Source organism: Balaenoptera ricei, chromosome 5 (assembly GCF_028023285.1).
Source record: "Balaenoptera ricei isolate mBalRic1 chromosome 5, mBalRic1.hap2, whole genome shotgun sequence".
In the NCBI taxonomy this organism is placed as follows: domain Eukaryota; kingdom Metazoa; phylum Chordata; class Mammalia; order Artiodactyla; family Balaenopteridae; genus Balaenoptera; species Balaenoptera ricei.
Genome location: NC_082643.1, coordinates 7,681,487 through 7,706,655, shown reverse-complemented (window position 1 = coordinate 7,706,655; position 25,169 = coordinate 7,681,487). Strand labels below are relative to the sequence as shown.

The 25,169-nt window shown below is 40.2% G+C and overlaps 1 protein-coding gene across 2 annotated transcripts in view; it reads left to right on the top strand.

Moving 5' to 3' along the window:
* Positions 1–587: 587 nt before the first annotated feature.
* Positions 588–25,169, top strand: part of MARCHF1 (membrane associated ring-CH-type finger 1) — an 898,048-nt gene continuing 873,466 nt past the window's right edge. For both annotated transcript variants that reach the window (XM_059922369.1, XM_059922368.1), the window contains exon 1: positions 588–754. The gene's annotated coding sequence lies outside the window, so the exon portion shown is untranslated. The remainder of the gene's footprint in view (positions 755–25,169) is intronic.

Here is a 25,169-nt window from a genome sequence, read left to right as displayed (position 1 = left end):
GCTTTGTTTCAGATTCTTTCACCCATAAACAGTACACGCCTTTCTTCATCCTTTCAGCAGCTCGTCGCTGAGGCTGCCGCCGGCCAGACATCCTACACGCTCTCGCTGAGGTTGGGGCTCCGCTGTCCCGGGGCTTCTGGTCATGTCCCGGGGCTTCTGGTCATTTACCGGGCTGCAACCTAGGTGTCCGTCCGCGTGCTGGGGCGCATGAACTGCTGAGAAGCCGAAAAACTTTCTGCTCACCCCACGCCTCTGCCGTCAGTCCCAGCGCCGAGATAGGAATCTTCGCAGCGGCGCCCGCACTTCTCCTCCTGGGCTCCGCCCACCCTCACCCCGCCCGCACTCACCCTCGGAGGCACCGCGCGGCGGACCCCGCCCCGTACTGCCCTTGACCCCGGCGACCCTGTCCGGGAGGGCCCCCGCTGCGCCTCGGGCCCCGTGCCGCCTCCGCCCGCGCTGCGTGCCCGCGTGCGCGCCGGCTTAGCCAGGCTTTGCGCACGGCAGATTTCCGCCGGATGACATCATGGGAGCGAGTGAGTGCCGGCTCCGCCGGGGGGACGGAGAAGGGGCGGGGGGAGAGGAGGGCAGAGGCTGGGAAGCGGAGCCGCAGCCGGGTGCCTGCCGCCGGCCGGCCGTCCGCCAGCGGGAGAGGAGCGCTCCGCCCGCGGCTGACAAAGGATGGGAGGATGCCTGCGCCGCGGGAGGCGGGCTGCGCGCAGCCGGGCGGCCGCCTGAGCGGCTTCTCCCTCCGCCGGTGAGTGACCGCGAGGATCCTCCAGGCAGCGCCGGTGCGAGCTCGCAGCCCCTCAGCCCGCCGTCCCGGAAGCCTGGGTCTCCGACCCGAGCGGGGCTCGGCGCGGCGCCCGCCCGGGAGCGCAGGCAGCAGGTGCCCGTGCCCGGTGGGTCCGCGCGGGAGCGGGAGCTCCGGGTCGGCGTCCGCGGGGCCGCTCGGACCCGCCTCCTCGGCGGCCGCCTGGGCGGTCGCCCCCGCCCGTCCGCCGGCGCTCGCCCCGTGCGCCGGCCCTTTCTGGGGGGCCCCCCGGTGCGCGGCAGCGGCTGACACCGGCTTCGTGCCGGTGCCCGACCGCGCCCCTCGGGCAGCGCGGAGTCGATGCCAGTCCCTCGTGAGGCTCGAGTGCGGGCGTGAGGGGCTCGGACGCCGGTTCCCGGGGAGGGCGCGCGCCGCGGGCCGCCGAGCGCAGCCTTTGTGTCGGGTGAGCGCCGGGGCGCTCAGCCCTGCGCGGGCCCTCGGCCGCTGTCGAGGGGGGCTCGCGTCCCGGCCCCGCCCGCCTGGCGGGGATGCCGTCGTGTCCTTGCCGCCGGCGGGACTGAGACCCCAGCAGGGTCTTGCGCCCGAGGGTGAGTGTCGCAGGTGTCCAGGTGCAGAGCGAGCTTCTTAAGCTCCAGGAAGTGAAGTGAGCGGTCGAGGCAGAAAGACGCCCGAGTTCTGTCCCCAGGTGATGTGAGTGAAAGGGCAAACTTAGCGGGACTCCCTCGCGCTTTGTTTTCTCGTTTCCGAAGCGCTCTTCCTGAGGATTGTTTGTGGCAGGTGGATGCAGTTAGAGGCACGTCCAATATGTACTTAGGGAGATGCACGTCTTCCTGGCAATCCCTTTTGTTATTCAGTAGTGCCGGAAGAGGTCCGCTTGCTAAATATTTTTGGGGTCGGAATCTGTTCTGTCACAGAGCTTTGTGGGCTGACCGAGGAAAGAGTGGGAACCTGCTCGCGTCCCTTCGTTCAGAGTTGGGCTGCCTCTGAGAGCTGCAAGCCACGGCGCCCACACCCACGCCGCCTCGCTGCCCGGGGGTTCCACCAACCTTTTACCCGTGAATTTCTTCTGTTTGGGGGAGAGTCCAATTTTCAGATCGTACAGAAGTAGCGAAACCTATTGGAATATTTGACTTTAATGTCAGTTTATTTCCAAAAGAAACACTTGGTGGAAAAGGTGAAAGAAAGTGAAAGTTTGCCACTTTGGGGTTCAGTTACTTTGTTTTGGAGTTTCATCTACTGTCATTGCCGTGTAAGATATTTAAAATTTTAAGAGCTATTTCATATTCATGAATTTAGTGTATAATAAATTATCTCGGAGTACTAACGAGATTCTTGGTATACGGATTCGCTATTGCAGCATCTAACATAGTAGGAGGGTATAAGGAAGTAATCAGTCATAATTCGGAGGGTCATTTTATTGCCTTTTTATTAAAAAAAATTTGCTGCTTTTCCTTTAGAATGTTTCTTTTCCTTTAAAGACGGGCATTCTTAAGTAAGCTTTTCCAGAACAGAAGCATCAAAGTGAGTTTTTTTGATCAGTGCAAGCTCTTGTGATAAACTTGAGGTCTTTTCAGAACAGACTTGATAGAAAATTGTTGGAGTAAGAAATGGGGTGGAAGTGAAAAAGGAACTAGGTGAGATCATAGAGGGAGGTTTTCCTAAATATAAGCCGTGGAACGAAGATGGGTCTCAGAGGATGTCACATCAGTTTTGCTCATTGTGGCTTTTACATGCTTCTTTCTCTTTCTGGGGAGGACATAATTAAATGTTTGATTGTGTTACGTTCTGTTGACGGACCCGTGATATAACCAGAGAGAGCCTATCTTTATCCAGAACTTCTGGGTTTGGAAGCAACATTTTCTCCGGTGATTCAGAAATAATTTTTACTTTATTATTTGTTTCCTGACTTCGTATCAGAAAGGGCTCCACCAGTTTCTTCAAAAGTTTTCTCTCTTTCTAACTTTGTTGTGCTCGTCTCTTTGTAGTAAAGCTTAAGGAGCTTCACGTGAAGGTTCTTAGAGAGCCTGTTGCTTATATTGGCTGTTCTCCTTAAATATAGTAATACCAGAATCTCTCTGAAACTAGCCCAGTGAATGTACGGTCTACTGATGTGCTCATGTGATGATGTGCACCGGACATAATAATGTACATTTATGTAAAACATATAATCCTGATCTGACAGTCAGCCAGCAGAGATAAGCAGGAGGTGTATGGTATTTGGCTCATGGTTTTTGCAAATGTTATTTCCTTTAACGATAAGATATTTTACTCCCTTTACATGGTGAATGAAAATGTACATAAAGGCAACAGGTTATACTTTATGTCTGAAATCTTTTATTTCAAAAATATTTATCCAAGCAGGTGAAAATGCTCTGATGCTTCACTACACACACACTAGAATATGTGAGGAAAGTCCTCAGATAGTGCAAGCATCTTAGAAATCTATATTGTTTAATATATTTGATAGGCAGTACAAAATTATTTTTCAAAATGTATGAAGTAATATTCTCATAATGTGCTTTAATATATTTCACAAATATTTTGGCTATTTTGTTACACAAGGACTCTGAATTGGGAAAAATGAGAGGAAGAAGAGGAAGTTGTAAGACAAAAACAAAGCTATAGTATGTTTTTTTTTTTTTTTTTAAAGATTTCTATTTTATTTATTTATTTTTTGGCTGTGTTGGGTCTTCGTTGCTGCGCGCGGGCTTTCTCTAGTTGCGGCGAGCGGGGGCTACTCTTCATTGGGGTGCGCGGGCTTCTTATTGCAGTGGCTTCTCTTGTTGCGGAGCACGGGCTCTAGGTGCGCGGGCTCAGTAGTTGTGGCTCATGGGCTCTAGAGTGCAGGCTCAGTAGTTGTGGCGCACGGGCTTAGTTGCTCCACGGCATGTGGGATCTTCCTGGACCAGGGCTCGAACCCGTGTCCCCTGCATTGGCAGGCAGATGCTTAACCACTGCGCCACCAGGGAAGCCCCAAAGCTATAGTATGTTGCCCAGAGTAGGTATCAGTGATGTTTCAAGGTCATGGAAAAAGAGCACTATGTCAGAAGACTGGAAGATTTCCAAGAAAAGATGATGTATGAGGATTAAGTCTGTACTATTTGGTGGCCTCTTGGTTTGTTGTTTCAATTGTCTGATTTGAACAGGTAATGTAGGATTTCTGTGATACAATAAAAGTCTCTTCACCTTCCTTGAGGCTAAATTAAATCTTGAACCCAATCAGAAGTTGGTTTTATGGTATTTTCTGTGGTGTAATTCAAATTCTAGCTTAAGGATGCTTTATGGATCACAAAGCATCGTGACTTTAACTTTTGTGTAGGCCTTGGATATTGAAGTTGTTTAGTAAAAGCCTTTTGGCTGAAAGGTTTTGGCATTTCAGCCTTTTCTTGGAATTATAATTTAAGAGTGAAAACCAACAGTATGGAATTGTTGAAAATATTCAGGAGTGTGATGATATTTATAGGGGTAAGGTAATTTTGTCAATGCAGTTTTTAAAAATAAAATTTTTTAAAAATTGAGAAAAAATCCTCAGAAGCCAGAGTTATCCCCTTTTTATGTATTGGACACATTTTGCAACTTAATGGACTCCTTTGATACTATTAATTCATCTTCTGCTTCCCGGTGTAAGAATGTTGAGCACTGGGTAAGAAAAATGTGTTCTAGCTTTGACTTTGTCATCTAATTGAGGACAAGTCTCTGAACTTCTTGGATAACACTTTCATTTTACATAAAATAAAGATAGTATCTGCTCTGCCTTTCTCACAGGGAGTGGTGTATAGTAAATGAGCTAATGTGCAAAAGGAAGTGCAAAAGTTTTTCTATTTAAAAATAGAGGAAGAACTATCTAACAAATATTATTTAGTTAACTTTTAAACCAGGTATTTTCAGTTAAAGAAGTAAATTTATATAAAGGTGAAATTAGTTTGTGATTTCTACTTTAAACATCTGGTATTTTTAATTAGTAGCATTCTTGACAACTCATTTATTATAATCTTCATAAAAATTGTTACGTAGGCTGTTATATATCTTTATTATTGCAACTTTCCTGGCAACAAATTCTCTCATTTGTGTGTGTGTGTGTGTGTCTGAAAATATTTTTATACAGCCTTTATTTTTAAAGAATATTTAAGCTGGGTATAAAATTTTTATTTGGCAGTTGTTTTCTTTCAACACTTTACCTTGTTATTCTTTTGACTCTAGCTTCCATCAGACCTCTCAATCTTGTTGTTGCTTTAAAGATAATTGGTCTTTGTCTCTGGCTGACTTTAAAATTTTCATTTGTCTTTTTTTTTTTTTTTCCACTTTTACTATGATGCACCTGGGTATGATTTTCTTTTGGTTTAACTTCCTTGGAGTTTGCACAACTTCTTGAATTTGTGGATTGATGTCTCTCATCAAATGAAATTCGTAGTGAATTCTTGATACTCTACTCCATTCTCTTTTCTTTTTCTGAGATCTCAATTATATGTTTAATACATGGTTTCACTGTGCCCAGCATGGCTCTTATACTTATTTCACTACTTTCCACTCTTTATTTCTCTCTATGCTTATTTGGAAAGTTTTCTTTGACCTTTTCTTCCAGTTCACTAATCATCACCTACACTATGCCTGTTATGCTCTCAGGCTCATCTATGGGTTATTACTCTAATTACTGTATTTTTTTTCCAGTTTTCAAATGTGTATTTCATTCTTTGTTATGGATACTAATTTATCTATTTTCTCCATCTTTTCTTGTTACTTTGCCCATGCTAATCAAAATTATTTTAAAGTTTTTTATGCTAATGCCAATAACTGGATTACTGTGAGCTTCTTTTCAGTGTCTCTCTTTACTCTTGATTTTAGTAATTGTGTATAAAAATTGTAGAGGCTCCAGACAAATTCATCCAAGACCAAAGAGTTGTCAACATTTCTTCTGCTAAGCAGATAAAATGGAGTGATGGACAGCCATTGTAATCCAGTGGGTGATAGAGCTAACTCCAGTGCAGATGGACTTCACCCCCTGCAAGGTTACCTAGCTGCCAAGGCACGGACATCCAGAGCCTTCCGCGGGTGCATTCACAAGTACTAAACACAGTCAGGGCAGGACTTCTGAGAATCCTGCTCTTCTTTTCAGAAGCTTTCTTCTTACCGTCTTAGCCTCTAATCATACATGCAACATCATATGAGCAAATGTCATGTGGGTAAAACCAGGCATGTGCCAGTTTGGTGCTTCATCATTTGTTTCTCACTGGGATCTCGGCCGGTCCTATATCTAATCTTTTATCTTTCACCGTCAAAGCAAAAATTTCTTCTGGATTCTCTATCCCATCTCAGTAGTCCTTTGCTCAGGCAAAGCCCATATTCTTAACCTTTTGCCATGTGTTTAGAATGACAAATGCCCCCATTCTTCATTCCAGGGGAGAAAAGCACCCTCAACAATTCAGTTTACTTCTTCAATGCTTCCTTTATCTGGAGTCTTGAAGCCTCTAGTCTTGGCTTCTTCAGAAGATCTTCAATAGTTTTTAACAGATTTTTTTCTTATATCTGGCTTTTCTAGTTGTTCCAGGTGGTAATGTTGGTCACTGTGAGTTACTCCACCTTAACTTTCAGCTGAAGTGAGTCATCACTTTTCACTGAGTACAAAATAGATGTGTAGAGATGCAAGATCATTACTTTGTGATAAAGCTGGAGTTAGTAATCTCAGTAATCTCAGCCTTACGGGCTCCTAGGCAATACAGCTAACTCCAAACCCATTTGATTTAAAAAAGTATTGTCATAAAAAGAGGTCAGATTCTACTAATTATATATTATAATTATACTGTAGCCATATTTTGTACAATATGATTTGGAAACAGTTTGACTATTTCCTTTTTGAGATAGAATTTAGCGACAGTGGAAGACAGCGTTTCAAATAGCTAGTAAATTGACATTCACGGTAAGTAAACACAATGAATTGGCGAAACTTCTTCCTCTTAGGAGTGATACAACACACGACACACACACACACACACACACACACACACACACACGTGTGTATAAAAAATAACATTCCTTTCTGGACATAAGCACCCCGTGATTTAGGAATCATCTTAATTTACAAATAAATTCTACATAAAAGCAGTGAATAATGTGGGAAGTCTAGAGCCTCGCTCTTTGTAGAAACAACTGTCTTTTGTTTTTCAAATTGTTACTCTGGAAAGCAAAGATACAGACTGATAGCTTTTCATATGCATGTAACAAGAGTTAACAAGTTAATAGTATATCAAGTTTTTTCTTATTGGTATATGGATGAAACTCAGAATATATTTCTTCCAGAATAAATGTTGCAAATGATGGTCAGTTGTTTTAGAAATAATGTCTTTAACAGTATACTTAAAGCATGACCTAATTTAACTATACTTCTGTGGATTAGCCTAGAAGTTGTATTGAATCTGTCTGTGGATGGATGTATACTCAAGGTGAACTAAAATATGTAATGCTATTTCTAAGTGATTATATATTCTACGTAACATATAAGAAACCACTGACGTTTTGGGACACAATCAGGTGGAAATTGGAGAATGCCCAGAATGAACTCTTTTTCTGCCTTCCACTCAGTGTCCTAGGGTCCATCAGGAAATTGAGTAATGCTTGGTGGGAGCGATAAAGTAGGCACTGTGGAGTTGCTGGCTCGCTATTTGGGGCTGACACTCTGAAGATCAGTGCTTTGATTCTCACAGGCATATCACATGCCTCTTGGGCCCTTCCTGGCCTCCCTTCAGCCTCACTTCTGGTTCTGTCTGTGACTGTGGCAGACATTATAAGAAGGCTGTGACTCAGTTGTGTTGACTTTGCACCTTGAGCTTGTGCTGAGAACCTTTTCCTTTCTGGTCTGTGATCTACCAGCATGTCTTACCCCTGCCCCTGGAAGTGCAGTGCAGCCTAGAAGTGGGAAGAGTGGGACAAGTGGGCAGTTCGGAGAGGCTTTCTGTGGGGCCTCAGAAGGTCCAGGTTGGGTGGAACCTCAGATGGCCATGATCATGACCCAACTCCATACACCCGTAGTGGCTTTTATTCTTTGCCTGTTTCACTTTACCTGGGGCTTCTTTCTTATTCGCTGAGATCACCTTATACTATTTGCACGTAAATTTTTATTTCAGCCACTGCTTTTAAAGGAAGCTTGGCCTGAAGTATGTGGTAAATTAGCTTCTCCTCTCTAGAGGAAAATGAAAAACAAACAATCAAAAAAAAAAAAAAAAAGAAAGAAAAAGAATCAGGACTAAAGCCTAAGCCACACCCATTTACAATGCGAGAAAAGTGATAAGGAAGAAGTAAAACAACATATTTCTCAAAGGTATTTTATTTACAAAGTCATCATTTTTCAAGTCACCAAATGGGGCCGTTTAAATAATTCTTTTAGTAACTATGAGGTCACCTGTTGACTTAATGATTAATTTCCCTCCTTCCCTTCTTTTCTACTTCCTTTTAATATATATTTACTGGTGATCCACTCTACATCCTGTACTCAGCTGGGTCCTGGTGATATGATGATTGAAAAATGTGGCATGATTCCTGCGTCTTTGGAGAGTTTTATTTTGTGAAATTAATTAAACACTCAAGCAGATGCACATATGGGAGAGCGAATGCACTGAAGGACAGGTACACACTGATTAGAAAGCCGGTTACAGGGGAGTTTGACTTAGTTCAGCTATTATAGGAGAGGTCTGGCCAAGCCTTCTGGAGGAGGGGACACTTGAGCTGACAGCAAAAGGTGAGAGCGAGTTAATCAGGCAGCGAGAGAAGGAAAGAGTCTTCTAACAGAGGGACAAATGGAATGTGCTCAGGGCCCTGTTGTTGGGGGAAGTTTGACAGTTTTCAAGGAGTCGTAGGCAGCCTGAAGGAGGGCGTGTGATATGGTTGAGGAGATGTGCCACGTTTGAGGGGCTGTCCCAGAATGTTCCAGATGTCGACGACTGAAGTGTGTGTGCATGTGTGTGTGTAACTGTGTTTGTGTGTGATGGTGGCAGTAAGGAGGGGCCTCATAAATAAATGAGAGGCTGTATTAGCAAAAAAGAAATATGCGAGGCATCTGGGGAGAACGCTGTATAGTATATAGATTAACAAATAGTGAAAGTGATGAATATTTGAAAAATGTGAGAATTGTAGGAACGGATCATTCTAAATTAGTGCATTTCTAAAAAGAGTTGAAAAAAAAAAAGGGAGTGAGATATTCATGTATTTGTTGCTCTATTTATTTGTCCTAGCTCACGAGATCTTAAAAACTGTATAAAAGGCTTTTTATTAATTACCCAGTCCCAAGTCACTTCCTGCACTGAGATTTTAATAAAGTTAAATTGCCTGTGTACCCACACAAGTTTGGATTCTGGTTCTGCTAATTCCTCTCTAATTTAAAATTCAAGGGACTAGAGACAAATTATTTTCCACTTAGAACCATATTTCCTTTGATATGTCTCAGGAATTTTGCCTTAATAGAATCCAAAGTTATATTCCAGACACAGTGTGAAATGACCCTTTAAGATTTAGCATAATATATATAACAGCTCTTGATGGTTATTCTGTCTTCTTGATGAGATAACTTGGTTTATTTTTATGTTACTTTTAAACTTAATCTTTTATGAAATCTCTTAATCTTGTGTGTCTCATTTTTAAAAGTTTATTAAATAAATGGATATACAAGTATTGCTTCAGCAAGTACAGCGTGAAAGAAAGATTTGTTCCAGAGAATTAGACAGAAATAGGGGAATTAATTGGGCAGATTATTAAGATATTGAATAACAAGTATAAAAGCGAAAGTCTGGGACTCTTTGATTTGTTCCTTATGATGGTGGCGGATAACCACCCCTAGACTCAGAAAAACAAGCTTAGAAAAATCCCTTCCCCTATTTTCTGTAGACCAGAAGTAAGAAAACAAGTCTTAAAAGCAATGACAATAGATATTATTTTCATGGACTTTTGCTATGGGGACGAACCATAGTTGTCAACTTACAGAAATTGTTAAAAGTGATGCAAAAAGTGTTAAGTTTTTTTTTTTAGCACATATTGCCCAGTAACCCAAAAAGCCCAAAACTGTATTTTGAGGACATGTAAAAGGGATCTTAGTATTTGAAGTCTAATTACAATAAACTGTTTTCCTTTAAACAATGAAAGGAAGTATTTCAAAATATTGATATTGGTCATAGGAGTATGGTTAGTTTATTTCCTACTTTTTATTTTCCAAATAACTTTTCAGTAAGTGTGATTTATTTTCATAATAAAAATGTAAATAAATACTTCTTGAATGGAAAAAATGAATATCTGAAGCAAACTTCAAAGTGATAACCTCTGTTAAATTTGAAGGGTTCTTTTGTGGGTGTTTGCTATTTTTTAATACTTTTCTGCATGATATATATATTTTATGATAAAATTAATCATAGAGAAAAAATGATGTGAAAGGAATCTTCTATTTCATGCTAAGTTACCCTCTATGGTGATACATCTAGTGCAAAAATTACTTGAATAATGTGCCTCTCAACAGTATAAGAGACAACGTATGTTTGGCTTTTTCTTACTGGGATCCAAAATTATGTTTGTTTCAAATAAATTGTTTTAAGGAAATTGTTGGTTATCCTAACTTGTCCTAATAAGTAAGAGAACAATTTAATATTGCCAACTTTTGCTTTTATGTGTTTTCATGAAGAGCAAAGAGTTCTCCACATTTTTTGCCTTGCTTTTTTTTTTTTTTTTTTTTTAGTGGTGGTAACAGTTGTGTGGATTACACACTCTGAACTCACAAGCCCCTTAGCCCGGATTGGGGTCCTGCTCAGCAGCTGCCGTGTAATTTGATCATGTGCACTTCACCATGTGGGTGCTAGGGGTGTCCATGCTTTTAGAGATGCAGTGCTTTTGCATTAGTTCTTCCTCAATGAGTGAAAAGTTATTATACTTTACTTAGGTTAATATTTGTTATATAAAGAAAATTTGAAAATCGGTTTTAAACAGAAAGACTCAGTATCCCTGTTAGAGGAATGGTGTACAGTGGTAGCCGGAAAAAGCTCAGACTCTTAAGTCATTGAAATTCCCACTCATTAGTGAGGTACACTAATCAAATTGCTTAACATGGTTGAATGTTGGCTTCCTTATCTGCAAAACATGGATAATAGTACCTTCCTACTAGGGTTGTTATGAGGATCAAAGGTAGTAAGTAAATTCCCTAATAAATAGTAGGTATTTAATACAAGTAGTTCATACCATTATTAAAGCTAGTATTATATACTCTCTATGTTGTCTTGGTACTTTTTAGGTGTGGATGAAATTTGAAGATTTAGTTGCATGAGAAACTAAGAAAGTTGGCAACAACTACCATTACCACCTCCAAATGAATTAATTAATGCATGTATTCATAATTGGTATCAATTTACAGTGAGTGCTTTTATTTTTCCTTTTTTCTCTTTATTTTTAAAACTTTCAATGATGAGAGCACAACACTTTGATAATAGCAATATGAAGGAAACTTTATTTGAAAGATGGATTATTTGCTTAATTATTAGTTTGTGAATCATAGACAACAAACATTCAATCTGATATCCAAGGGTACTGTTACTATATCATAGTAGGATAATAAGCATAATGCAAAAGAAAAGAACAAATGTGGATTTTTTCAGTGGTTTTGTAGCTATAAAACTACAGGGTAAAATAGGCTTGTCGTAAAGAGTTTAAACAATATGGAAATATCTTAGTAAAAAGTGAAAGGCCCTCCTTAATTCCCTCTGAACTCAAAAGTATTGACTTTCTTCCTGAGATGTAGCCAAAATATAGACATTTTATGCTCGTATATATCCTATGTATTTATGCTCAGCTGTATTAGAACATACACCTTTTACTAAACATGTATTGGGCTGTACCTTATCTTTTTATCATATCTCTTGGATATCTTACTAGTATAGTCTACAAATTGTATGACATTACATTTCTGGGAGTATTCAGTGATTTAATTTCTAAAAAGCTCTTGCATGTGGGTACAAAGAGACGAGTTTATGAGAGTATCTTTGTATTAGTTTAAAAATTCTAAAAATCATCAATTATGGTATCTCGAGGCAACTGAATACTATATAGAAGTTAAATGAATGACCTAAAATTTACATGTCTAGGTAGATAAATCTGTAAAATTTAGCTTGTGTGAAAAAGAAGGTTGTAAAAGGTAATTATTTTTTTTTTTTTTGGTTGGGAGCTCATGCTGCCATTCTTTTTTTTTTTTTTTTTTTTAATTTTATTTATTTATTTATGGCTGTGTTGGGTCTTAGTTTCTGTGCGAGGGCTTTCTCTAGTTGCGGCAAGTGGGGGCCACTCTTCATCGCAGTGCACGGGCCTCTCACTATCGCGGCCTCTCTTGTTGCGGAGCACAGGCTCCAGACGCGCAGGCTCAGTAGTTGTGGCTCACGGGCCCAGCTGCTCCGCGGCATGTGGGATCTTCCCAGACCAGGGCTCGAACCCGTGTCCCCTGCATTGGCAGGCGGATTCCGAACCACTGCGCCACCAGGGAAGCCCTTGTTAATTGTTTTTATAAAAACTCGCATGCCTTCCACATGTCACGTAGCCCAGGGGTCCCCAGCCTTTTTGGCACCGGGGACCGGTTTCGTGGAAGACGGTTTTTCCACGGACGGGGCTGTGGGGACAGTTGGTTCAGGCGGTCATGAGAGCGATGGGGGGCGATGGGGAGCGGCAGAGGAAGCTTCGCTAGCTATCTGGCTGCTCACCTCCTGTGAGGCCGGGGGCTTGGGGACCCCTGATGTAGCCTAAACAGCAAGATGTTTGCCCAGGTTTTTTTTTAGGAACTGGGAATCAGCTGTGTCCACTTTGAGCTTGAGCCTGTTAAGAACATGAACCCTCCACATGGGCTTGCGCCAGTGTCCACTTGTGACCTTTTGATGTCAGAGGGCCCAAACTCCACCCTCAGAGCGTGCGGGTGCTGCGGTTTTCTGAGCGTGCATCCCATGGGGAAGCCTGTAACTTAGTTATGTCTTCACAGAATGATTACCTCACCTTCTTCTTGTCTGCAGTTACCTTTCCCTGTGCCTCAGCTTTATCCCATAAATACCCCGAGCCCCTCACCTTCGGGTAGGCAGATTTGAGGTTTATTCTCCCATCTCACTTGGCTGCCTCGTGAATCCTCCCTTTCTTGGCTGCAAACAGACCTTAGCATCTCAGCATTTGGCTTGCTGCATTTCAGGCAAATAAGCCTGGTTCAGTAACACTAATTCTTATTTTTTTTCATTGTCTTGGCTGTCCTTATAAACTTGTCCGTATTATTTTAGAGTCTGCCTGTTAAGTTCCGTAAGACATTCTATGGGACGGATATTCTTTGGTTGCTTCTTTTGACCATTTCTCCATGGAGCTACATCCCTTGTGCTTCTTTGTCTTCTGACTAGTGGCTGAGTTTAGCCAGTGGGAGACAGCAGCAGGAGATTGGGGTGGAGAAGAGAGAGGTAAGGGAACTTATCTTTCAGGCCCCCTCTCTGGCCCTTAGCAGATGTGGCAGTAAATGCAGACTTCTGTGCCTGCAAGCCCTACACAGTGGTCCCCCCCTTGTCCAGGATTTTGCTTGCTGAGGTTTCAGTTACCGTGGTCAACCTCCGTCATAAAATATTAAACGGAAAATTCCAGAAAAAAAAATTTATAAGATTTACATTGTGCGCCATTCTGAATAGTATGATGCAATCTTGTGCCTCCCAGCTCCATCCTGCCCAGGACGTGAATCATCCCTTTGTCCAGCATATCTGCACTGAATACACTACCCATCTGTTAGTGCTATAGGAAAAAACATAGTGTATAGGAAGTTCAATACTGGCTGAAGTTTCAGGCATCCACTGGGAGTTTTGGAGCATATTCAAGGTGGATAAAAGGGGGCTCCTGTGCTACAAAGCTTCAGTTCCATCTGGATTCTGTAACTCCACACCTTCCCTTTGTCCCATCAAGCCTGGGAGGTAGTGGTGGTTGTAGTAGCCAAGGCATAGAGAACAGCATCCTTTTTTTTTTTTTTTTTTTTTGCCACACGGCGTGGCACGTGGGATCTTAGTTCCCTGACCAGGGATCGAACCCGTGCCCCCTGCAGTGGAAGTGCGGAGCTCTAACCACTGGGCTGGACCTCCAGGGAAGTCCCAACAGCATCCTTCTTTTAACTGTCATCACATCTCAGCACTTTGTCCCTTCGGTTGTGATACCTCTTTCCTTCAGGCTTCTGACATACACCCTGGTGGGACTGGAAGTGCATTTTGATCTCATAGTTTAATTTGAGAGAACTGTCATTTTTACGATAGAGCCTTTTTTACCCATATATATGTTACACATCTCTGTTTGTCGAGTTCTTCTGTGTGCTTCCATGAGGTTATATAAACTTTTTTAAAAATAAAGATCTGGCTTAGTTTTTTTTTTTCTGAGATTTATTCCCAGGATTATTATCATTTTTGTTATAATTGTAAATGAGATATTTATAAAGATATATGTTCTAAATGGTTATTGGTGATGGATATTGATTTTTACGTGTTGACTTTCCATCCAGCAAACTTACTAAACTATTTCATTTTTTCTAATAGATTTTTTGGAGGTTCTCTTTTATAGGCTAGGTAGATAATTATATTGTGTCTTTATAATAAAAATAGTAATAACAATAATTACTAAAACTTATTAAGAACTAACTTTTCTGAAAGACATACTTTAGTCACTCATTTAATCTTCATTTCAATCCTATGATATAGATATTATTATCATGCATTTATACTTAAAATTTTTATTAAAAATATGTATTTACTTTTTCCAACTTTATTGAGATATAATTTACATATAACACTGTATAAGTTTAAGGTGTACAATGTGATGATTTAATACATGTATATACTGTGAAATGATATGTTTAGTTAACATATCTATCATCTCATATAGTTTATTTTTTGTGTGTGGTGAGACATTTAAGATCTACTCTCTTAACAGGTTTCACATATACAATGCAGTATTATTAACTATAGTCACCTCCTTGTACATTACATCTCCAGGAGTTATTTAACTTATAACTGGAAGTTTCCACCCTTTTACCTTCTTCACCTATTTCCCCCAAACCCCAGCCCTTGGCAGCCATCATTCTACTCTCCGTTTACATGAGTTTGGGTTTTTAGATTCTACGGATAAACGAGATTGTACAGCATCTGTTTCTCTGACCTGTTTCACTTAGCATAATGTCCTTAAGCTTCAGTGTTACAAATGGCAGGATTTCCTTCTTTTTATGATAATATTCCCAAATACACACATACATATGTATATTAACATATTAATATCTATCCATCTCATGTTTTCTTTATCCATTCCATCTTATCAACATTTAGGTTGTTTCCATGTTTCCATGTCATGGCTATTATGAATAGTGCTGCAATGAACATGGGGGTCCAGATGTCCCTTTGAGATCGTGATTTCATTTCCTTTAGTTACATACACAGAAGTGGAATTGCTGGATCATATGTTAGTTCTCTTTTCAATTTTTTGAGGAACCTACGTACTGTTTTACATAGTGGCTGTACAAGCTTACATTCCCACCAATAGTATACAAAGACGTTCCCTTTTATCCACATCCTCACCAGCACTTGCTATCTCTTGTCTTTTTTGATAACAGCCATCCTAAGAAGTGTGAGGTAATATCTCATTGTGATTTTGGTTTGCACTTCCCTGATCATTAGTGATATTGAGCACCTTTTCATGTACCTATTGGCCATTTGTATGTCTTCTTTGGAAAAATATCTATTCAGGTCCTCTGTCCATTTAAAAAATTGGATGATTATTATATTTGTTGTTATTGAGTTACATGAGTTTCCTACATGTTTTGGAGATTAACCCCTTGTCAGATTGTTGGTTTGCAAGTATTTTTCCCATTCCATAGGTTGCCTTTCTGTAGGTTCATTTTATTATTTCTTTTGTTGTGCAGAAGCTTTTTAGTTTAATGTAGTCCCAGCGGTTAATTTATTTTTGCTTTTGTTAATTTATTTTGTACTTTTGGTGCCACATTTAAAATTTATTGTTAAAACCGATATCAAGAGCTTTCCCCCTGTGTTTTCTTCTAAGAGTTTTATGGTTTCAGATCTTGCATTTCAGTCTTTAAACCATTTTAAGTTAATTTTTGTGACTAATGTAAGATCTAGGGGTCCAATTTTACTAATCAAGAAAAAAAGAGAGAGGACTCAAAATCAGAAATAAAAGAGGAGACATTACAACTGATACCACAGAAATACTTCAGGGACATGAGACTACTATAAACAATTCTATGCCAACAAATTGGACATTTCTACCAAATGATTATGGGTGTTAAAATTCAGAACAAAATATCTGGAAAAATAACATATATGGGTATATTAAAACAGTAACAGTATGAAAAAATGGGGTTATTTCTAGGAGTACAATGAAAGTTTAATTTTTGAATACCTATTAATATAATTCATCCAATGAACATTTTAAGGATAAAATTGCCAGAAATTTTCAATAGATGCTCAGGTGATTTTTGAAAATATACAGATACATTTCTGGTTAAAAACGATTAGTATAAAACAATAGAAGAAAATTTTGTAGCATGTATGGATACATATCTAACTGGTTATAATTTCAGAATGCCTTCTGTGAAAGGTTAGGAATAATACAAAAATCTCCACTATCACCATTATCATTTAGTATTTTTCTGTAAGTGGTGGTCAAAAACTAAGAAAAATAAAATAAGCAGAAATTTGGACAGGAGTAGGCAGATTTATTATTTTTTGAAATCTGACTATCCCAGGGTACGGTAGTGGCTCCTGTGATCACTCTCCCTTCCTGGGGTGCTTGGTCCCTCTGAACAGTTGTCAGTCTGTAACAAGATTGTCTCTTTTGGGTAACTAGACTGCACCTGAAAATACCGAAGAAATGATTATGAGATAATCATGGGTCTTTGCTATAGCAAGTGATCTGAATTCGAGTACAAATGTTATGTGGTTGTAGTTAGTGATGACACAAACGATGAGGAAATTATTTTGAACTAAACTGCTCTCGAACACTTAGAAACAAATCATCCTAATTTTTTTTGCAAATGTAAATAACATGTACATTTAAATAAACATGTAAAATGTTTACAATATAAAAAGATATGCTGGGACTTCCCTGGTGGTCCAGTGGTAAAGAATCCGCCTTCCAATGCAGGGGACGCTGGTTCGATCCCTGGTCGGGGAACTAAGATCCCACAGGCCGTGGGGCAACTAAGCCCACGTGCCGCAACTACCGAGCTTGCGCGCCTCAACTAAGCCCACCTGCCACAACTACTGAGATTGCGCACCTCAACTAGAGCCCGCGTGCCGCAACTACTGAGCTCAAGCGCCTCAGCTAGAGCCTGTGTGCCTCAGACTACAGAGCCCACATGCCCTGGAGGCTGCACGCCACAACTAGAGAGAAGCCCGCATGCAGCAACGGAAGATCCTGCATACCTCAACGAAGCTCTCACGTGCCGCAACTGAGACCCAACGCAGCCAAAAATAAATAAAATAAATAAATAAATAATAAATACATCTTTTAAAAAAAGATATGTTAAAAAGCGTACTAAAATGTGTACTCTATGAATGCGATTATATAGATAACTGGCAAGTATTAGGCAAAAATGTAAATGTATTGTTACAATGGTAAGTTTATGGTTGATTTTTTCCCTTTAAAAATGTATTTAATATTGTTAAATCATCTTTTTAATAAACTGCTTCCCCCGAATCATAGTATCTGTTATGTGACTATGCAGAAGGGTCAGGCCTTGTCCTGTTGATGTAAGACAGACCCTCGCCTCCTGTGAATTTGAACACATGCAACGTAAGAAAAAGAATCACACAATTTTAACCTACATTTATGGTATTATTTAATTTTCTAAGAGATTATATTCACATGCATTATCCAGTGTAGTTATAACTACAGTCTTTTACATGCTGGTCCTTCAGCTGAAGGTAAACTTTAGAAGAGCCAGGATTATATATCCTTAGAACCCACCCATATCCTGGCCACAGTTAATTATCGGGTACAAATTCAATGGACTGTTTGTTGGGGTGGAGAACCCCTGTGAAGTATGCAGGAGAAGGATTATTCTTATTCTTATGAATGAGAAACTTGTTTAGAAAGGTTAATGATCTTGCCCTGATAAACACTGGCAGAAAGTGTTCTTTGGTATTAGGAGCCTTGTTCTTGTGCTTGCTGGGTCGTACATCACTGATCTCACTGGACCATCTCCACACTCTCTATTCAACAGGAGAATCAGTGAGGTGGAATATGCTGTAGACCCAGGGTATGCAATATAGGGAAGCACACACACATATGCCTCTTGATATTAATATAATTGCTAAATAGTGAAATACAGGCAATTACATTGAATGCCAGTCTTGTTTACAGTTCAGTGGCTGGTTCGAAGTCATCACCTGATTATTTAAACTCTTTTAAGTCTTGAATAGCCCTGACTCCACTTTTGTTCTTTCTTCCTCCAAAGTCTCATGCCCTGGAACGATGGAGATGAACTTTGGTGGCTTCTCTTCTGATGGGGTCCTGTGGATCCCTTTTAACTGCTGATGTTATCCTCTTATCTGTGATCCTCTCTTAATTTGCCAGCTACACAAGAGAAAATTTGCAGGTGTTTGTTTTGGGACCCTGGAATCCTCTTTCAAAAGATAAGAACTAGTTATATTTGCTTTAAGCTGTTTGTCAAATATTCAATATTCAGATTTTCTCACTTCTCAGTGGAAAGAAAATTGGCCTGTCTTAAATATACCTGGTTTCTGCCCTCATTTTTTGTTTTTAGATTCAGTCTGTATTTAGTAAATTTTTTATTTTAGATCATCTGGAAATGTCTTTTCTTGTACCATTTATTGGTTATGTAAAAGTTTGCCACATGTAAGTTTGAAACAGAATGGAACACATGCATGTTTTATGTATACTAAATTGTTTTCTTATGGGATTTACTATTAATAAGTCTTTTTCTGCCTGGAGTATTGGATTGTTAGGGACTATGGCAGTTGTGTGTGCAACAAGAGTCTACGTAACCTAGTCAGTAATTTTTTTGTTGTTGTGAAAAATGATTCTAGCAATTATATTTTATAGAAACACATGTTTCCAGAAAAACAATTGGGGCAAAAGTGAGACAATCTGGTAGGACTGTAAGTAAAAGAAAATAAAATTTCAAAATAAGAATTGGAACAGAAGAACACCTATTTGTAGATGATATTTGTAGATGAGTTTCTGTTTGTCTCTGTTGCTCACGAAACTGTGTTAAATCTTGTTATGCAAACTCCCTGCCTTTTTATATCTTTGTTAGTATCTTCACCTGTCATACCTGACTAGCCTTTGATAAATCGCAGATAATGTTTTAAATTTTAACTCGTGACAGAAGCACACCATTTGAACCTCAGTTGTGTTGGTTATTACTTTATGTTATAAAGGAACGTTCCTGACCTCCTCAGGGTAATAAAAGGTGCCTGTTTTCCAGTCCAATTAGTCTTAGGTGTCTGTGTGTCTATAAACTTTGGTGCAGGCCAGTGATGTAGGCAGAACTTCTTATGGCTCCTGTATGGCCCTGACCTTCATCCACATAAATCATATGCCCCTGGACTCATGTCCCTCAGACACTTACACTAACCAAAACAATTGTTGTTCATTTAGATCCTTCTGGTGTGGAATACACCACTGTTTTCTTCTAATAGTTAAGAAAATAGAGAGTTGGCCGTTTGAGAACAAAATAGATTGTTCACATGTGTTTGAAGGATTACTTGTTTTAAAGGATGTGTATCTGTGTATTACACACATAACTGTCCATAGGTTTTAGATATTATTCATTGTTCCTTAGAAAATATTTTCTATATAAGTCAATTTCTTTGTTTGTTCACCCACTATCTTTTACTTCAATACCTGAGGCATACTTAAATTTAAACTGCGTATTTGGTGACTAAGCCCTTTGATGTTCACTGAGGGGAAAAACATGAAGAGTCAATCTTAGAATCCTACAAGTGCTTAATGTACCCAGTGTGCTCCAAACATTCTGGATTTATGTTGATACTTCTGGGCCAACTAGGTAGGGATACATGATTAGAATTGTTGGTGTTCATTTTTGTAATTGAAATTAAACTATGTGTTCTGTGGTTATTACAGTACAGTGTTATGTATGTAATTTTGAAATCCATTCCAAAAGTTCATATCATTAAAGGCAAAGTTCCGCCTTAGTAAATTACCTTTTGAAATTGTCCATGTTTAAAAGTAAACCTCAGAAAGGCATGACAAGGGTTAATGTTTGATTAATAAATTCTCACGGTGAAGTGTTCTTTCTGGTATATTCACCTCTCCCTACCCAAACCAGCTTCCTATAGTTGTAGTGAAATACAGGCAGAGTTCATAGTAGCATGAATGTCTACAAAAATGTGAGAAGGATATACAAATATTGAATCATTATGTTGTACACCTGAAACTATTATATTGTTCTATGTCAGTTATATCTTAGCAAAAACAACTAGAGAGTGATTACAGAGGCAGAGCTCAAGAACGAGGAGAGAGGGAAACTGACCCTGTTTTCAGATAAGTAGCACTTGCAGTAAACACTGCAGATTTTGTGTTGTCCATAATGGAGGGATACAAATCCCCTTATGGATTTATACTGTACCAGTGCATGTAATAGTAAATTAGGAAGTGTGACAACAGCTGCAGAGAAAGGAGGAGGGTGGCTGATGAAGGATTTAATTTAATTTGAACTTTAAATAACTGTAAACAAAGAGAATAAGAAGTCTTGTAATGAGTACCAAAGGTTTGCTGTAAGGAAGTAGCTATTTTGAAAAGCAAGTGCGGAACATACAACACTGTAGGAAAGGGAAGAGAATTAGCTAATCAAACACCAGAGGAGGACGAGGGTACAGTCAGGGTTGAGCTGCTTCAGCCGCATTTAGCCAAGTGTCCTTTGTGTGAATGACTGATCCTTAGGACCAGAACAGTGCATATCGTTAGGTTCAGCTTATGTGTATTTGCTTAAGTTATTTGTCAACAAACCATATGCATATGGTTTACTGTCAGTTGTTGGTGCAGGTATTCTTTTTTTTTTTTTTTTAAATGGAGAGGTATCTTTATTTATTTTTGGCTGTGTTGGGTCTTCGTTTCTGTGCAAGGGCTTTCTCTAGTTGCGGCGAGCGGGGGCCACTCTTCATCGCGGTGCGCGGGCCTCTCGCTGTCGCGGCCTCTCTTGTTGCGGAGCACAGGCTCCAGACGCGCAGGCTCAGTAGTTGTGGCTCACGGGCCTAGTTGCTGCGCGGCATGTGGGATCCTCCCAGACCAGGGCTCGAACCCGTGTCCCCTGCATTGGCAGGCAGATTCTCAACCACTGCGGCCACCAGGGAAGCCCCGGTGCAGGTATTCTTCACTAAGTGTTTCTGTTTTTATAAAATTCAGAGTTAGAAAAAGCTTTCAGCTCTTACTATAAATGAGTATATGAAAATGATCATTGCAGTTGAAATTTTGGTGCCCATAGCTGGGAGAACAGTGCCGAGGGCCATTTCTTCAATGTTTTCCCCAAGCACATCCATGGAGAGACTTTTAGAAGGGCCGTTAAAATGCAGAGCCCTCTTCCCAGACCAGCTCTTCAGGTGGAACTGAGAAATCTACACTGAACCGTCTCTTTGGGGGATGCGTCTGTAATAGGAAGAACATTTTGTATTCTATTACAAGTTAATCACTAAAAGGATGTTGTCTATAAGCTTAAATTATACATGTGGCCCATCTCTGGGAACCCCGCTTCCCAGGTAATGAACGTTCAGCTAAAATACCTTTGTTTAGCTCACAGGAAACAGGAAACATTCTGACCAGGCCCACCTGTGAATGACTGCAGGAAGGAAGAAATGAACACATCCCGTCCAATAGCTGATGGGAATCAGGAAGTGTTTGACTTTACTCCCTCCCCTTTTAGTATAGAAGGGTCCTGAATTCTAACTCGGGGAAGATGGTTCTTTGGGACACGAGTCCACCATCCTCTTGGTCTGCTGGCTTTCCGAATAGAGTCGCTATTCCTTGTCCCAATAACTCGTGTCAATTTATTGGCCTGTTGTGCGGTGAGCGGTATGAGCTGAGACTCGGTAACACGTGTATATAATGAGCCACAACTTAATAGAATAAAGCCTGTTCCTGTTTCTGTATGACACATGCCATGGCCTGACCGAGGGCATTCTATTTCGTCTTATTTTTCTTTTCAGCCTTCTCTCTCAAACCATTTTAAAGTGAAGAAATAGTAGAGACGTAAAGATCTACAAATACCAGGAATGTTTGTTATGGATCCTCTGGGGACGAAGAATTCCTCTTCTTCTCCCTCAGTGAGGGCCAGATGCCTGAGAAGCCTTCTGCCTCTGGAAGCCTGGCAAGAGTCCACCTGCTGTGTTAAACATATTGCAAAACTTGGCAGAAAAAGAAAAATTTTTTTTTCCTCCCTTTGGATAAAGCTGGAAGCTTTTATCTTGTAAGATAAAGCCAGTGGGAGGAAAACCGGTGGCTCTGCTGGGTCACAAAGTCTTCAGTAGGATGCTCTTGGTAGTGACGACACAGTACAGTTCTCCTGGGGCGAATGTTGCGGCAGTTGAGGCCCGGTACCTGCCTGGCACACTGGTCACGTGGATGGTCCTCAGTTCCTGCTCACATTGGCTGCTAAAATATGCCACTCTCTGAAATAATGCCATTTTTAATTTAAAAGTCTGTATCAGTAGTTCTCAGCTTTTGGTGTGAATCACAATCACCTGTAGAGCTGCTAAAGATCCAGATTCCTGGGTCCCACAGCAAGAGATTCTGACATTTTGAGTGAGAACAGCAGTCTGTCACTTTCCTAGTGGCCTGTGTCTCCCAGAGAGATGGACTTACAGCTACAATGTAAGCACCTATGTTGTAGCACTATCCATACTTGTGAGGCTATTTTTTTTTTTAATTAATTAGTTTATTTTATTTATGGCTGTGTTGGGTCTTCGTTTCTGTGCGAGGGCTTTCTCTAGCTGCGACAAGTGGGGGCCACTCTTCATCGCGGTGCGCGGGCCTCTCACTATCGCGGCCTCTCTTGTCGCGGAGCACAGGCTCCAGATGCGCAGGCTCAGTAATTGTGGCTCACGGGCCCAGTTGCTCCGCGGCATGTGGGATCTTCCCAGACCGGGGCTCGAACCCGTGTCCCCTGCATTGGCAGGCGGATTCTCAACCACTGTGCCACCAGGAAAGCCCTGTGAGGCTATTTTTTAAAAAATAGACATTGTTACAGCAAAGAACTTGCTATAGGAAGAAAAATGAAGCTCTAGAGGGTGCCTTATTTATTTCATAGCACAGCTAGTACATTGAAATTGCAGCATAAATAATTTGAATGTTTTGTTGCGGGTACAATTGGTTAAACTGTATTTTCACCATGTGTGAAAATGACTATGACTAGACTAGACTAGACTAGACTAGACTATGGACTATGGTCTTTCATGATTTACTTACAGCACACCAGGAGTAAGGACTGCAGAGAAAATCTTTCTTCTCTACAGAAGCAGCAGCTAAGGGATCTGTCTTGGTGTGTAGCAGAAGTAGTAGCTTGGTCGAAGGGTTTCACTTCAGACGGACCTGCTGAAGTTTAGAGCTTTTAAATGCCTCAGACAGCAATATTGAAAACAATGGCAAATGAGAGAAAGCGTGAACTCCTCCCCAACCATCACTTCTTGAGTAGAACACTATCTCTCAGAACCCACACCCACGTGATGACACACGTCACTGGAGTTAATAGAACGCTTAAAGGCACGATGCAGACGTCCACATCTTCCAAAGGTTCTGTAAGAGCTGGGTGCAAAGGAATGGAATTGCCTTCCTTTTAAATACACCTATTGCACTAGCAATGTTCTCTCTGAATCCCCAGAAGAAAGCGCATATCTTTGTGTTATTTGAGGTTAGGGTTTGTAGAGTAATTACAGAAACTCCTTTCTTAAATGGATTGAGATATCAGAATTTATTAACATATCTTCTTCCAAACACTTTAAAGAAAAACGCTATTGCTATAAAAGTACGTGAAAATAGATTAAAAGACCTTTGGAGCTTCTTTTTACATTTCTATGTTTTTTATTTTAATGTCTGGTTGCTGAATGTCCCATATCATCAGTACTTAGAAAAAGCCAGTTCTTACAATAACAAATATTACTCAGTAACTTTTTCTTTTTTGTAAACTATGCTGAACTTGGTTTAGTAGCCAGAAAAATAGATTTAATTTTCTTGGGATGATATTAATAATATTAATCTAATTACATCTTGCTTTACAAACTGATGATCTTATTCCTTGACTTCCTTCTTCCTTAATGATACCAGCATAAATGATAAACTGCTTATATTAACCAGCTCTCGCCATTCTCATTTGCCAAGAGTCCTCTCAGTGTACACTGTCTTTGCACCCTTTTTATGTCCCCAAAGCAAAAACCGTGTTGAAAATGTCGTTTATTTTTGTGAAATTAATTTCAGATATTCTGTTTAGTAAGTCTCATTTTGAAATTCTCACTCTTCTGTTTCTTATCTTAGTTTTTTCTTTTTTATTGTTTTACAAATTTTCCTAGGTTTTATTTTACATTTTTTTAATTTTGCATTTTGATCATGAAGATAAACTAAGGCATTACCATTGTGTTTTTTAAAATTAATTTTTATTGGAGTATAGTTGATTTCCAGTGTTGTGTTAGTTTCTGCTATACCGAAAAGTGAATCTGTTATACATATACATATATCCACACTTTTTTAGATTCTTTTCCCATATAGGTTATTACAGAGTATTGAGAAGAGTTCCTTGTGCATGCAGTAGGTTCTTTTTTTTTTTTTTTTAAGATTTTTTTTGATGTGGACCATTTTTAAAGTCTTTATCGAATCTGTTACAATATTGCCTCTGCTACATGTTTCGGATTTTTTAGCTGCCAGGCAGGAGGGATCCCAGCTCCCTGATTAGGGATTGTACCCACACCCCCTGCATTGGAAGATGAAGTCCCAACCACTGGACCAACAGGGAAGTCCCCAGTAGGTTCTTATTAGTTATCTGTTTTATATACAGCAGTGTGTATATGTCAATCCCAATCTCCCAATTTATCCGTTCCCCCCCTTTCCCCTTGGTAACCATAAGTTTGTTTTCTACATCTGTGACTTTTTATTTTGTAAGCAAGTTCATTTGTACTATGTTTTTTAGATTCCACATATAAGCTATATCATATTTGTATTTGTCTGACTTCACTTAGTATGATAATCTCTAGGTCCATCCATGTTGCTGCAAATGGCATTATTTCGTTCCTTTTTATGTCTGAGTAATATTCCACTGTATATATGTTTTTCTTAAACCAAGCCAAGGTTTCTTTCATCTTCTAATTCTTTCTCTGGCACAAAGGAAGCTTCCCTTTGCTTCATATTCAGT